Source organism: Sorex araneus, chromosome X (genome assembly GCF_027595985.1).
Source record: "Sorex araneus isolate mSorAra2 chromosome X, mSorAra2.pri, whole genome shotgun sequence".
Taxonomy (NCBI): Eukaryota; Metazoa; Chordata; class Mammalia; order Eulipotyphla; family Soricidae; genus Sorex; species Sorex araneus.
Window position 1 is genome coordinate 338,717,138 of NC_073313.1, and position 16,094 is coordinate 338,733,231.

Consider the following 16,094-nt stretch of genomic DNA (forward strand, 5'->3'; position numbering starts at 1 on the left):
TATCCTGGCTTTGGGGAAGGAATAATAATTTTTTAAAGGTGAGATAAATATTATTTCAAAAAGATATTCATAAAGTCCAGGCGAAATTTAAATAGAATCCACTGGAAAAAAGAAGACTAAGCATTCAGTATGTAGCCAAACCTATTTTCTGCTTGAAGGAGACCAGACTACCTCCTCTAAGGAATCTGACTCACCAAACTGGAAAGAATCAAGAAACTGAAATCAGGAGTTTTGTCCAGCTCTTCTGACCACTCTCCATGGAACTATAAACTGGATTCGTTTTGTCCAGTTTCAGAGCTGCAGGACTGATATTCAGCCTGCCATTTTTAATCATGAGCAGACAGTCAAAGAACACCAGACATCTGAGAAATGCTTCTAACAAGGAAGCCATCGACCAGAACAATCAAACAGGAACAAAGCAATTTGCAGCAGGGACTACACAGGAAGAGGAAACTTTAGAAGAGATGCTGTCATTAATCACAAAAAGATGAGAGAAAATAAGGAGTCCACATGATAAGAACAGATTGCTCAGAAAGAAAAAAATTAGAGAAAAAAGGAGACATTAGCAATTAAAAAGGTGAGAGCAGATCTCTAGCTTCTACGTAAATTGTGGTAAGCTAGACAGAGCATCCTTCTACCCTTAATAATTACCAATAAAGGCATGCGATCTACAAAATAGCTTTACTTGAATCGAATAGAGAGCTAAGGATGGAGTGAACCAGCTAGCCTAGGTCCTAAGAAAAATCAGCCTTCAAAAGGAAGTGAAACATAATTTTTCCATTTCTGATGCAAATAAGAGCCAATCAGAATTCAGCTGAAATTTTAACAAGCTGCCACAGGACAAACATAGGTTCGTGTGAAAACACAGAAACTCAGGAAGCCAAAAACCAAAAGCAAAATTTACACAAGTCAACAGGTTCTTTTTTAAAAATAAAAAATAATAATCTCAACATGTAATCAGAAAGAATGAGGAGTAGCAGCTGCTGTTGGCAAGTCAGAAAGTGCCTCCTCAAAACTAAGTTCACATAACTGCTAAGAAAAGAAAAGAAAGCCACCACTTCAGGGCATGAGACAATACCTGCCCACTGCATCTGGGAATGAGGCACAAAATAGCTTGGTCAACACTGTGAGAAATGCTACAGATGGGGAGAGAAAGAATGACAATAAAGATTCCGTCAAAGATGCAGGACAGAGTGCCTACAAAGACTTAGTCCAACTGAAACTGGAGAATATAGCATCTCTCTACCTGAGAATTGGCTGTGACAATCAGTGAAAGGTGTTGCCTATAATCATAGGATAATTATGGGATCATGTTGAAAGACTCATATAAGGGTGCAGATGGAATGAGAACATCAAACTCTGAGAAAAGCCCCCCCACCCCTCGTAATCTGGTTCCATATTAAACAAGGGGACTTTCCAGGAAATTGACCATAGAGGAATTTTCAGTGAGATGAAACAATGGCAAAGACAACAAAAACAATAACAGTATGGGACTATATCAAATTGAAAAGCTTTTGTACAATGAAAGAAACTCAAGTTCTAATTAAAAGATACCTACTGAATGGGAGAAAATATTTGCACACAGTACATCAGATAAAGAGTTGATTGCCAAGATTTATAAAGCATTAAGAAACGCAAAACAAAACAAATCCATTGACCCCAATGTGGTATTAGAACACTGCATTCATTAAATTCTATCATTAAAAGTATGATCATGGTGTCTCAATAAAGATTGGGTGAAAAAACTAGCAGTTTGAAGCAGGATGTTGTCACAGAAATAATGAATTATACCATCATTCTGTTGGTGGAAATATGAATTAGTACAACCACAATGGGAAATTTCTTGAGAAAACACAAAGAGAAATTCTATATGATTCAGCAATACCACTGCTGAAACTGACCTGAGGGAAATAAATACACTAATTCACAAGGACATTTCATAGTGGCACTATACACAGCTGTAAGTATATGGAATTCACCTAAGTGTCCATCAAAATATGACTGGATAAAGAAGTTATGGTAAAAACTAAAAGTTGTGGTATTTAAAAATATTAAATTTTGTCTTTGAACTGGTGCTGGAAAATGTACACTGGTGGAAGGATGGGTGTTGGGATACTGTATGACTGAAATCCAATCATGGACACCTTTGTAAAGGGTCTATCTCACAGTGATTTAATTTTTAAAAGTTTTAATAAATAAAAAATAAATAAATTTTGTCTTTGGGGATAAATGGATGGACCTTGAAGTAACCATGCTAAGTGAAATAAATAATGTGGTAAAGGACAATTATGAGAGTTTCATAATTGTGCAATATAAATTCCTGAAGAAAATAAACCCACAAATAGCAACAAAACTAACCCCTAATTCAGTGAAAACTATAGTGATTACCAGAGGAAAGGGGAGGGGTGGTGGAAAAGAACAGCAGAGGGGTCTTTTAGGTGTTTGATGGAACAGGAGCTTTGCTGATCAAAGAAGCTATGATTATTCACATACAATGATACAAAACTAAATCTTTGAATTTACGTAATACTCTAAACCACTGAAAAGTGAAAGAAAGTAAAATTTAAATGTGTGTTTTTACCTTAAAAGTTGATTGTAGGTGGCAGTAGAATTGATGTCATAGGTTAGAAAACTGGGGAGAAAGAGATGCTACTTAACTATAATTTATAATAGCTAATATATCATCTCTTGTATCTTAGGAGTATAGATCAGGAGTCTATTGAGCATATAGATATAAGGCAAAAAGTTGGAAAACATAAACTAAGACAGTATGTCAGTTGATACTAAATGTGTTTAGGAAGTTTTTTGGGAAAAAAGTCAACTAAGATACAGTAAATGCAGAAATGTATGGAGTCGTCAGAGTGAGAAAACTGCTTCTTCCAGACCCTAAAGTGGTTCACAATACAGTCAACGTGACAAAGGGTATTAATACATCCCTGTGTTCAACACGGTATTAAGAAAAGGACCCCCTCTCATGGAAGCTGATGACGTCAGGATAGCCATCATTAAACAGACAGCTGGAATATGTATAGATTTAAGAAGGGAAAAGTCAGCCTTGAGAATCACTGTCACTGGCACTATCATCCCATCGCTCATTGATTGCTCGAGCAGGCACCAGTAACATCTCCATTTGTCCCTGTCACATGCTAGTGCAGCCCAATGGCATCTGCTCGCTCCAGGAACACGAAGAGCACATTACTGTTACTTGTTTTTGGCATATCGAATATGTCACGGGTAGATTGCCAGGTTCTGAGAATCATATCCAGTAAAGCACTTTGGATCTTGTTAGTGACACACAGAGTTGGAAATAAACATAGAGAGAAGCATCTTTGACATTTTCCTTTTTCCTACCCAGTATTTGAAGCTACCTCCATGTAAACCTTGATAGGAGTACATAGTTGGCCTATGTTCGTGGAAGATAAAATTCCCTTCTTCTCATATCTGGGTTGCACTGCCTGTGACATGGCTCTTCCATCAGCTGTCCCATTCTGTTTGGCAGTGTGGATCACAGGGAACAGTTTGCAATGCACTCAAACCCCATTATTAGATGAGACTGGCTTTAGGCATACACAATGCCAGGGAAGACAGAAGGACTTCTGCCAATAGTATTCTGACCAGATTGAATAGATGCTCATTTTTGAGATTCCTCCCTATTGTTGAGCTTTATTCTTTAGCCCTCCATAATTCTATAAACTTCCAAATATTCTTCCAAGAATGTTTACTTCCATTAATTTAGTTAGTGTCAAATTCTGTTCATAGTACCAACAAACCTCCTAAATTAAAGCACATAGCAGATAATGGGAGTTTAGCATCACAGAAGAGCCCACCAATGAATGTCAAAGAGTCTTGCTAATAAACAAGCCAACAATGTTTCTCTGAATGAAAAAGTGCCCAGTCCCAGGTATTATGTCACCCACAGCAAGGCTCTAATTCGTGCAGGGATGTTATTGGGCTTCCTCTCAGTGACTAGAAGGGATGCAAGGGAAGCCTGAAGTCAAACATCATATAGTGCCCCAGAAAGAGGAGAGGTGCCAATTGGAGAAGTCAGATTCCAAAGAATATTTGGGAATAAGTGACTTGAAATAAATGTAAAATGTCAGAAGCCATCTGGACCAGATGCAATAAGAAGCAGAATTAGATGAAAAGGGGAACTATCAGAAGATAGGTTTTATACTTCTTGAGTAGGTATGATTACCCAGAACTCTTGGCAATCAATCACAACTTAGCAGAATGGCTCCAGAATGAGCTGATGAGTCAGTCCTGTAAAGACTAGATTAGGGGAAATACAAAATCATAGCCTGTGGATGAATACAGGCAACACTTTAGATCACTTAACTTTTTGGCACATAACACAGGCCAAGTGAATATACTTATGATAATGATGAAATAGATAGGTAAATATACAGATAGATGATATATTGATAAAAGATGATAGATATCAAGAGATAGACAAGTAACAGGGCTGGAGCGATAACACAGTGGGTAGGGTGTTTGCCTTGCACACAGCCAACCTGGGTTCAAATCCCAGTGTCCCATATCGTCCCTTGAGCACTGCCAGAAGAAATTCCTGAGTGTAGAACCAGGAGTAACCCCTGTGCATTGCCGAGTGTGACCCAAAAAGCAAAAAAAAAAAAGAGAGAGAGAGACAAGTAGCAACCAGTGTGGAATATAGGACTGAAAAAAATATACATTGGCTTTAAAGTAATCAAATTTTAGTGCTTTCCCTGCCACTAATTAGTTGTGTAATCCTTGAGGAGTCATTTCCTCTGAGATATTGAATTTCCTCCCTGTAACATAAGATGCCAGTTTGACTCAGTGTTTTTGAACTCTCAATATGTCTGGAGTATAAAGAGTGAAGAATAGGAAAGCCCGAGGTATTCACCAGTTCTAACCCAATTGACATAGTATTTTAGCTGGTTCACACTCTGAAGGAGCAATATCATTGCAAAAGCACCCATTTAAATCACAGAACAGATAATCCTGAGATCTCTACAAAGCTAAGAATTTACAGGTCAGTTTTGGGTATATGTTTAAGTTATATCTATATATATATGTATATATATAGATATATATATATATGACTATGGTGTTCACAATCTGGAGAAAAACAGAGGGCATCAAGATGTAATTGGAAAAAATTATCAATTGACCCTTAACTCAAGATAAAAATCCTACGACATATGAGACTAAGTTGTGAATATGCACATCCCTTTAATTCCCCTCACCTCTAGTCTATCTTTAAGTTTAAATTGGTATCTCTTTAAGTTTGGAGAATATGCCCTTATTTATAATCTCCAGGAAAACAACAGCAACAAAAAGCAATTCCCAATTGACCCCTGTCTTTTAATGCAGCTTCCTCTGTTTCTACAGGCAGAAGATCTATTCTAACTAAGCTGATTGAAAACCCAGAGCCCCTGCGTTACACATGAATAATAAATGGGAAGTGAAAGATAGGTTGCCCAGCCCCTTGGAAACTTGCAGCGCAGTGTGGCATTCAGAGTGTACTTTGAAGCGAGTACTGTGTAATTGATCAAAAAAAACACAAGGAATTATTGCTGCTTAACACTGTTAAAAGGCCTGCATTGACATCAGCTCCACATTAGAGCAGAATCAAACTAAATAGTGAGAAACATGAAATAAAAATGCTCTTTGTTCTGACAAAAGGCACCACCCTGATGGGATACGCAAGGCTTTGGAGTTGCAAATCTGGGGTTAAAATTTTCATCTGTGACTTTCTCTATATCCTCATCTGTGAAATGGACAACGCCAAGTCATGGTGTTTTAAAACTGAAATTCAGGGAGAGAGCAGGGATTAGACACCTCCTTGATGGACGGAGGTGAGTGGAGGGCACATGTGATCTGTTTTTTTTTGTGTTCTTTGAGGTAGGGGCCACTCTTAACCTGGCACTGAATCATCACCTGCACTTTCAGAAATAAGCTCCCAGGCATGAAATCCAGACCTAAATCATTTTTATCCTTCATTTGACCGAGAAAGATTGCTTTCCATTCGGAAGCAAAGCAGGAACATAACCCAAGCAAAATTGGATTCCCAAACCTGACAGACTCACTTTGGTTCTATATGCCAGCCGTGGACTCCCAGAATACCACATGGCCCAGTTCCTTCATGGTAAACACAGTCTGATGAGGATGACAGTAGAGCTGCTAGATCTGGAATGTCAGGTACATCATCTGTGCACTTAGGAGAATAACATAGTCTCTAACCCACCACCTTTCAACAACAGGGGAAGAGAACTCCATGATCTTAGACACCTTAAATATACAACGTGTCCAGGTCATTATTACGCCATTCCCACAAGTCAAGAGCCCCTATGAGATATCAAAGATACCGCACATGGAAGAACTACAAGTATGTAACTCGCTACCTCCAAAGATATCACCATCCTCCTATCACCAACCTGCACCCTAAATGCTTTTCCCAAGAAGGTTCATTTCAACATTGACTCCATAATCACCTGCCATGGTCAAATACCAGGTCGGTGTTGGCAATGCAAAAACAAGTGAATGCACTAATATGGAGGGGATCTGTCTCTGTAGATATGAAAAAACATATACATCTATCCTTTCACATATTTCTTTAACCTTCATCACAGTCACATAAGGAATGTCTATTTCTTTATTGCACATGGATGAAATGGAGGCCCTAAACAGTTAAGTAAGTTGCCTGAGTCACACAACTACCCAGTAAAGCTGTCATAGTCAGACCTATTACCCTGGCTCCTGAGTAGGTGCCATTTCCCCAGTATAAGTCTGTCTTGCTTTTTCAGGAGAGATGGGTTAAACAGATGCATGTTCTTATCATTGAAAATGCCTTCCCAAAACAAGTTAATGGCTGATTATGAGATCCAGCACCTTGTGGATACAAGGGCTGGAGAAAAGTTCTCTTCACAGTGTCACAAGAAGGCAACCCTCAGTCCCCAGAGATATCAACAGTGGAGGGAAGGAGGCGTAAGATTGTTCTGCATGCTGTGTTTCAGCGAGACAGCTCCATGCCCCTGCTGATTAAAAGAGGATAATGACCTCAGGTTCTCTGCTTCTATAAGTTCTTATATTTAAAAGGGAGATTGATCATTTGGCAGGCATAAGGGGATAAGAGAAAAAAAATACAGCTGGACTCACTCCTTTCTTCCCAGGCCAAGAGGTGATTTGTGCAGGCTAGCCCTCCACGTTTACTTTTCCCTCTGCACTCGTCCAGGGCTGGTCTGCACCAGGGACAAAGAGGAGCTAGACAGAGAACAGCGAAGCAAATTCTATACGGATGGCAGTGCTACCTGCTGATTGCATTTCCCACACCCAAACATTATCCTGCCATCCATCATTGCCTGCTGCCTGCAGTCTCCCCATCGATGTGAAATCACGTGGAGGTGCTTCAGTCAATCTAAACTAATTTTTTCAGGTAAAATTTCACAAGGCTTTTTCAGGAGCTCTCTTGGAGTCTAAATGTATAACAACTCCCACTCTCTCTCCACCCACTCCTCTTGCATGCTCCAGAGAAATAAGGGTGGTGAGCGGGGTTGTAAGGAAAAACAAGCTTTTTTTTTTTCAGGTGGGTTTCTGTCCCAGGTCTCTGGTTGATTTTGTAAGCCTCAAACATACCCATTTCCTCCATGTCTCTAATATTATATGGCTTAGTCAGAGACCGATTAAGTCAGATGGCAGCATGATAAACAATGTTCTATAAAAGACATACCAAGCTCTTAGAAGAAGAGAACACACAGACAGCCATGTTCAAGAATAACAGTAAGCACTTGTACTTTGTGAAAAATCTAAAGATTTTAAGATTTTGCAAGTATGCTATGTTTGGATTTTTCTTCCAAAACAGCCTTCAATTTTCCTGCTTGGGGTAGGTCATCCCAAAGATATGCCTCTTTTCTATTATGTCTCCTCATTCTTCACCTACAAAGTAACTGCCTCTCCCCTTTCCCTCAGGTACCTGATAGCATGGGCCCTGATTCCATAGACGTGTGCGCAGACACTCTCACTGGCCCATGTAGAGATGCTGGCATGAAATTTCCCACTTCTTTTGCTGTGCTCACACAGACGCGTGGCTTGGCCAAACTCAGAATCTCTGTGCTGTGTTCACAAGTTGTAATCACCCCATCATAATGGGGCCTCCATAGACCTGCCCCGTATGCTACTGAAATCTCGCCCTGCATTGGTCCCATAATAGCATCTCGCAGGGTCTCTGCAGACGGATGATCCTTCTGCCACCACTTCTGTTGTGCTAGAAATTGCCGCTTGCCCCCTCCCCTTTCACTTCCAGGACCAGGCTGACCCTCTTGGCCAGTGGGGATAATGAACATTGCCTGGTGGCACTTAGAAAAGGGGCTGCTGGATTCATTAAAATTTTGATAGAGTGGGTTCCCAGAGTATAAATTCCCACACCTCCTCCCTTTCTAAATCAACCCTCCCCCAACACTCACACACCACACAGAATGATAGAGGAAGTTACTGATGCCAGATGGATGTCAGCACTAAGTAACACAGTAGTGTCCATATGTAATAACCTGCTGAACGTGGAAAGGCAATGCTAAAAGGGAGAGAGAGAAAGGGGCAGACCTTGCTGATTGCCTGCCGTGTGCCAGACGAGTGACAGTGACACATGCTTAATTGTCAGAGCCTTCATGTCACAAGTTGGGAAAACGAGATGGAATCTGAGTAAATTGCCCAATAAAGAATGGTGGTGGATAAACTGACACTCGAATCTCCTTATATGACCCCCAAGGATCATGGGTTTTCACTAGACCTTTTCTATAAAGTTCTCCTATGACTCCAGGACACTCTAAGAAAAAAAGAAAGAAAAACAAGTAAGATTGAAAGGACAGAGCTGAAGTTATTTCCCATAGTAATTAGTATTTTTTAAGGCACAGAAGATACAGCTAGATCATACATGGAATTTATCACCTGAGGTCAAGTCCCTGAACTGAGGCAGTTCTCTGTTTATTTTCATAGCAGCTTTCTCTAAATCTTTTTTATTATGTCAATATATTCATAATTCATATTTAGAAATTCAGTGAACTTTGAGCATGTTCCAACCGTAAATCATGAACATGCTTCCAATTAATCATTGAGCATGTTTCTTTCAGTTCTAACTAATCTCATCACTTCATTCTCAAGTTATGTTTAAAAAGTACTTGACATGACTTCTTTGATCAGTGAAAATTCACTTAGAGAATGTCAACTCACATTATTTTGACTGCCTGAGTAATCTTTCTACTGGCTTAGATCTAGTGGCCAGTATTAAAACAATGCTGCTGTTGAGAACAACTTCAATCACTATAAATTGAGGAGGATAACAAAAAGAAGCAGACAGATAGAACGAGGGCAGAAGACAATGGTACACCAGTGGTGTAGAGGAGTGATATATCCAAAACACAGAGTCGACCACTGGAAATAGTAATTCCAAATCACAATAAGCAAACTTAAAGATGAGCCTATCCAGGAGGCAGATTGGGAGTTAGGAAGGATTATTGGGTTATTATGTAGGCCTGAATAGATGTTGATGTGGAATATATGAAAAGTGGGATGTAAAGATTTACAAGGTAGAAGAGAAGCTAGAGACACTGGTGGAAGGAAGTTTACAGTGGTGGTGGGATTTGTGCTGAAACAGTATGCTTGAAACTCAACTATGAGTAAGTTTGTGATTACAGTGCCTTAATTAAAAAATTTAACTTAAAAACTTGGAAATCATTTTTAAAGGGCAGAGGTTAAGGAAGGACCAGAGATCAATTAAGGCAACCAGAGATAAAAAGGGTTGAGACTCTGGCAAGGGGAAAAGCAAATTGAGATAATCTAAACTTTTTTTTTTAAAGCATAGATCTCCTCCCTAGTTATTGCCCCACCTGTATTTTAATGCGAAAGAGCAAACAACAGCCTAGAACCTATGGAGAATTCATTCAGTTGGAACCTGACCAGAGTCATGAGGAAGTTCCCTGTGCGCCCGACCGACTCGATCAAGAACCAACACACTCAGTAAGGAAGATGTAAACTTGAGAGATAAAATTCAGAGCCACCAACTAGATTTTTAAGGGCAAAGATCATAGAAATAAGGGAAACAAAGAAGAGAATGTGATTTTTAGCAATTTCCTTTTAAAGCAACTCCAGGAATGCTGCCTTGCAAACAAGGGCATGTCATAGCTGCAAACAGCTAGGAACTGTGAGTGAACTGGGTTGGGGTCAGCATGTTCCAATGCCTTCTGTTATAGATTAACTGTGCTATGATTGGATGAAAGTTAAACAAATACCATATTGAGTTAGTCTGTAGGCTTGCATTGATGTTGATGAGGAATATATGGGAAGTGGGACGTAAAGATGTACAAAGTGGTCTTATTTAATTCATCAAGAACTTTGTGCATTGTTAGGCTACAAAATAGTCATACTTTAAAGTGTTTTGATCTTATGTATTTTCATCTTACGTACTTTGATGTATGCTGGATGTTTTGATTGTCAACCCAATAAAAGGGGGCTGCAAAAGCTACTTAGTGTTAAATGGCCTGAGAGAGCTTTAGTCCTCCACTTTCAAACATTCCACATGACTTGCTTATCTCTGCACCCCCAACCGACTCGATCAAGAACCAACACACTTAGTAAGAAAGATGGAGACTGGAGAGATAAAATTCAGAGCCACAGCTATATTTTAAGAGCAAAGATGATGGAAATAAGGGAAACAAAGAAGCAAATGTGATTTTTAGCAATTTCCTCTTAAACCAGTTTATCAACTCTTAAAATGGCCATGCATGGAACAATTAACCAAGGAATAAACAAAAAACACCTGCTAGGATGCTAAGCATTATATGGAAATTTCAAAAGTCTAACAGCATTGGAGAGAACAGTTAGGGTGTAAGTCCCACAAATTTGAGGAAAGAGCTATTGATTGAATTTATCAAGATTTCACTTGAAATATATATTTTCTAAAGTTTTTGAAATAAAATATATGGTACTCTATGAGACTGTAAGGATTCCTCATGCTCCATGCTCAGATTTTTAAAATGCAGAAGATAGAACAGAAATAAAAAATAGAATTGAATCATATTTGTAGAAAGAGTATTTTTCCAAAACAGATGAAAGACATGGATCTATGAATTCAAAAGAACATTTTAACTATCTGAAATAAAACAATCAAACAAAAAAATCTACTTTTGTATCACTGTGTATCAAATTGCCACAAACTTAAAGGAATAAACAGCAAGAATTTATTACCTCACATTCTATAGAACAGGATTCAAGTAGGTTCCATGTTCGGTTATCACAAGTTTTCAGTCAAGATGCCAATCAAGACTTTGGATCTCTTCTGGAGTCTGGAGCCCTAATTGAAGCTTTTCCACATCATGGCCAGAACTCAATGCTTTACAGCTACTTGACTCATTTACTTTCTGGCAACTGGTTAGAGACACTTAACAGGTCTACCTATAACTGAAAGCAGTTCAAAGCATGACTAACTGCATTTTTTCTCCAAGTCCAACTGAGGAAAATCAACCTTTTGATTCTGACCCATTTAGCTTATCTCTCTAAAATCATATTTTCCAGTTGGAGTGATCAAAAAGTATTTCAGTAAGATAAAATTTGTGAAAATTATTATATCTCACCAGGGGGACATTAAGTCCTCGTCTGAGGGTTTACTAAGCTGTTGTTGCAAGTAAAGCCTTCTGTGTTAATGTTTTTGTTTGTTGAGATTAGTTGGCATCTATGTTATATTCCCATCCAATCTGTTGTGCTCCTACTGGGATGTTAGTATGGTAGAGTTTGGAGATGTTGTGCAGTTGCAAATGTGGCCACACATTCCACAAAATCCAGAATATTTAACTGGGTAGTCCAGCCAGAGTCATGGCAACAGTGATTATGGTGTGAGTGCGGCTGCTGAGGCTTTGGTAGGGAAGGAACGTGGCCCATCCACCTTCCCAAAATCTCCCAGAAGGTCTCAACAGAGATGGGGTGTTCGAGAAATTTTTGCAGCTAGTTGATGTCTTTCAAGATTTATTAATATCTCTTAATCATAGATATTTTAAAAACAATGATTTTAAAGTTACAATAAACTAAGAAATCAGTAGGAACACTGAAAACATGAAAAGCATAAAAGAATAGATCTAATTTTTAAATTCATATGTAGTATTTGTTAATATTATGAGCCACGAAGCCATTATAAATGTACATTAACTAATTTAATATATTCTCTAGTCACCTTAGGACTAATCAAGGAGTTGACAATAAATATGTCCAAAACTTTCCCAAATATTTAAAAATTAAGGAGAAACACTTCTAAATAAGATATATGAGGACAATTCTTGTTCTTCAAGTCCATATTTTCCCTTGAACAAGAATCTCACTTGCTTGTCTCTAAGTTTCTTTGTTTGCTCTTCAAGATCGTGTTTTTTCTTGAACACACATTCCTTTCCTTATCCCCCACTCACATCTTTATAAATAATTTTTGTTCAATTAAAAGCTATCTTCCTTCACTACTTCACTACCTCCTGGAATTCTTTTCTGACATTTCCTTTTTCAAATATATATACATATATATATATACATGAAAAGAAAAGTTAAAAAGAAAATAAGAATATATTTTAACTAAAGGCAATGGATGTATGATATATTAAAGTTTTCTCTCTATAACTGACATATTTACAGATATATATGTATATGTCAGAAAACAAATGTTGTTGAAAATCAGAAGATATATGTATGTACCTAAACCACAGAGCCAACAACACTTTAAGCATGAGACCCAAACTACAATAACCAAGCTTAAAAATATGTCTGTTAAGGTGACAAGCTGGAAGGTAGAAGGAAAGTGGAGGACACTGCTGTAGGGAAGTTGACGCTGGTGATGGAACTGATGTTCGAACACTATATGCCTTGAAGTCTATTATGAACAACTTTGTACATCATGATGCTTTAGATATATTTTTAATTAAAAGAGAAAATCTGAAAGCATAAATCCAAGAGGTTATTTTCATTGAAAAGCTTTTAGTCATACCAAAGAAAATTAGAAGATAAGAAAAATTAAGAATAGAAAAATGTAATGCAAAGAATTTAGAAAGTCAATACTTGACTCTTGGAAAAGATAGATGATATGGATCAATCTCTAGCAATACTAATACACTTCCAGGTGTAACAAAAAATATCTTAAAAACAGAATAAAAAAACTGGACATCTCATTGATGTACCCCTCTGTGTCCTTAGAATAGGCCATCTTTTCTTAAGCATGATACCACAAGCAACAACAACAAAAAACAACCTGACAAATTGGTCTTTACCTTAATTAGAAGTTTTTGCTTATCAAAGAACACTCTCAGAACATGAAACAACAATCCACAGAATGTAAGAAGTTGACTGCAAGTCACAAAGATTACACAGCTCTAATATGCAGAATTTACAAAGCATTCATACAAATCAAAAAAAGACAAATTAAAAATAAGCAAATGGGAATAACCATATTGTAAAGATATCCCCTGGTCAGTGGAGATGGACACATTGAAATCATCATTACATATTGCTTTATATAAAATAAAAATTGAAGATAAGAATTGTTTACAAGGTTGTGAAGATACTGTAACCATCATGTACTGTTGATGGCATGTATAATGTTACTACTGCAGAAAACAGTTCTGAAGTTCCTCAAAAAAAAATTAAACATAGAATTACTACATGGTTTATTTTATTCCTAGATATATATACAAGAGAAAGGAGAATGCAACCATATAAAAACTTGTATACCAATGTTCAAGCTCTAAAGTGGAAACAACACAATGTCTATAAAATAATGCATGCATAAAATGTTGCATGCATACACAGGCTAGAATATTATTCAGACAGCAAAATGAAGTACTCATATGCTACAAATAGATGAACTTCAACAATGTTATGGTAAGTGAATAAAGCCATATTTTTGAAAGGCCACAGATTTATTCTTCTATTGATTTAAACTGTACAGAATAAGCAAAATCTTGTAAACAGAAAGATTAGCAGTTGCCTTGGGCCACAAGGAAGGAAGAATGAGAGTGATGGGTTAAGGGGTAAAGGATACCTTTACGGATTCTGAAAATACTCTGAATGTAGGTACTAGTGGTGATTATACACCATTTTTAAACATATTTACATTCATATTTTAAATATAAGGTGAAAATGTAAATGTATGCATTCTAAAAATACTGTTAAATTATATACATCAAAATAGCAGATTTTATATTTATATTTTTAAGACTAAAAAATAATTCTTGCATAAATGGAAAAACAGGATTATGAACTGAAGACAGTATTTTAAAGTTACTAATTCTCTGCAAATCAATCTAAAACTAGAATAATCCAAATTATGTTCTAGTAAGGATTATTTTAGTCAAATGGAAAAATTCATACCATGAGGAAGTAGCAAAGAGCAAAAATAGCAAGAAATAGAGAATAAAAATATAATCTCAAAAATGAACATGGTTGAACACTTGAAATATATAGTCCTTAATTTCAGCTTTATTACAAAGATACAGTAATTAACCTAATACAGTACTGACAAAAGATAGACTAATGGCACAAAATATAAATCCATAAGTAGACATACATCTGTACAGCCATGTGATTTGCAACAAAAGTGGCACTATGTCAGGATGGAAAAATAATAATTTAATTTATTGGTATTATTAATTAATTATTAATTATAATAATTAATCCAGGCACATCTTTTCGACTCCACCATTCTTCCTGCACTAATGTATGCCTCAGAGACCTGAGCCCTATGAAAACAGGGTAAGTACACATTCGGGTCTCCCAAAGAGGAATCGAAATAGCTATGCTTGGAATATCACATTTCACTTAAGTGAGAGAAGGAATCCGGAGTTCCGACCTCCATCACCGATCAAGCATGAGGGACACTGCCTCATTTGCCAAGGCGTCAAAAATCATATGGGCCAGACATGTAATGCAATTTGGAAACGACCCCTGGACTAGAGCTGTTACTGACTGGATTCCACGGGACGTCAAAAGAACACCTGGCCACCCACCTATGAGATGGTCAGACTTCTTTGTCAAAATTCTGAAAGAATGGTCTGAGACTCTTCGTGTTCCTGGAGCGAGCAGATGCCATTGGGCTACACTAGCACGCAACAAGGACAAATGGAGATGTTACTGGCACCCGCTTAAGCAAATCGATGAGCAACGGGATGACATGTGACACAAGTGATACAATTTTGTTAAATGTATTGTATATCCCTATGTATAAACAAGTAAGCTTTAATTCCGATCCACATACAAATTATTAAGTTTATGTGAATTGCCGACTGGAGCGATAGCACAACGGGTTGGGTCTTTGCCTAGCACATGGCCAACCTGGTTCGAGTCCTTCGTTCCTCTTGGAGAGCCTGGCAAGCTACCAGAGAGTATCCCGCCCCCATGGCAGAGCCTGGCAAGCTACCCGTGGTATGTTCAATATGCTAAAAACAGTAACAAGTCTCACAATGGAGACATTACTGGTGCCCACTTGAGCAAATTGATGAATAACAGGATGACAGTGCTACAGTGCAGTGCTATGTGAATTGCAAACCCGAGATAGGTAAAACAATAAAGCATCTAGGTGGTAATATAGAAAAGCACCTCCATAATCTTAATGTAATCCAAGATTTCTCATCGAGATCACTGTCATCCCATAGCAGATGGATTTGCTTGAACAGTCACCAGTAACGTCTCCATTGTAAAACTTGCTGCTACTGTTTTTGGCATATGAATATGCCATGGGTAGCTTGCCAAGCTCTGCCATGCAGGCAGATACTCTCTGTAGCTTGCTGGGCTCTCCGAGAGGGGCAGAAGAATAGATCCCAGATCGGCTGCATGCAAGGCAAACGCCTTACCCGCTGTGCTATCACTCCAGCTCCAAGATTTCTCATATAAGATAAAAAATAGCACAAGCTTTAGCCGAAATTCTGATTCATGATTCAAGGAAATTAAGAACTTCTACATAGGTTCAAAGGCTAGCGTGTATGTACATCTTTTGCATATCCCTTGCACCACTTGGTTCCCTGAACACTTTGCTGGGTGGAGCCCCAGAGTATCATAGGGTGGATCAAAAACAACAATGAAATTTTAAAAAGGAAAGG

The 16,094-nt window shown here is 37.9% G+C and overlaps 1 pseudogene; it reads left to right on the forward strand.

Annotated features, from left to right (window-relative positions):
- The window catches only part of LOC129399670 (uncharacterized), a 54,667-nt pseudogene extending 39,504 nt beyond the window's left edge, over positions 1–15,163 (forward strand).
- Positions 15,164–16,094: the final 931 nt, after the last annotated feature.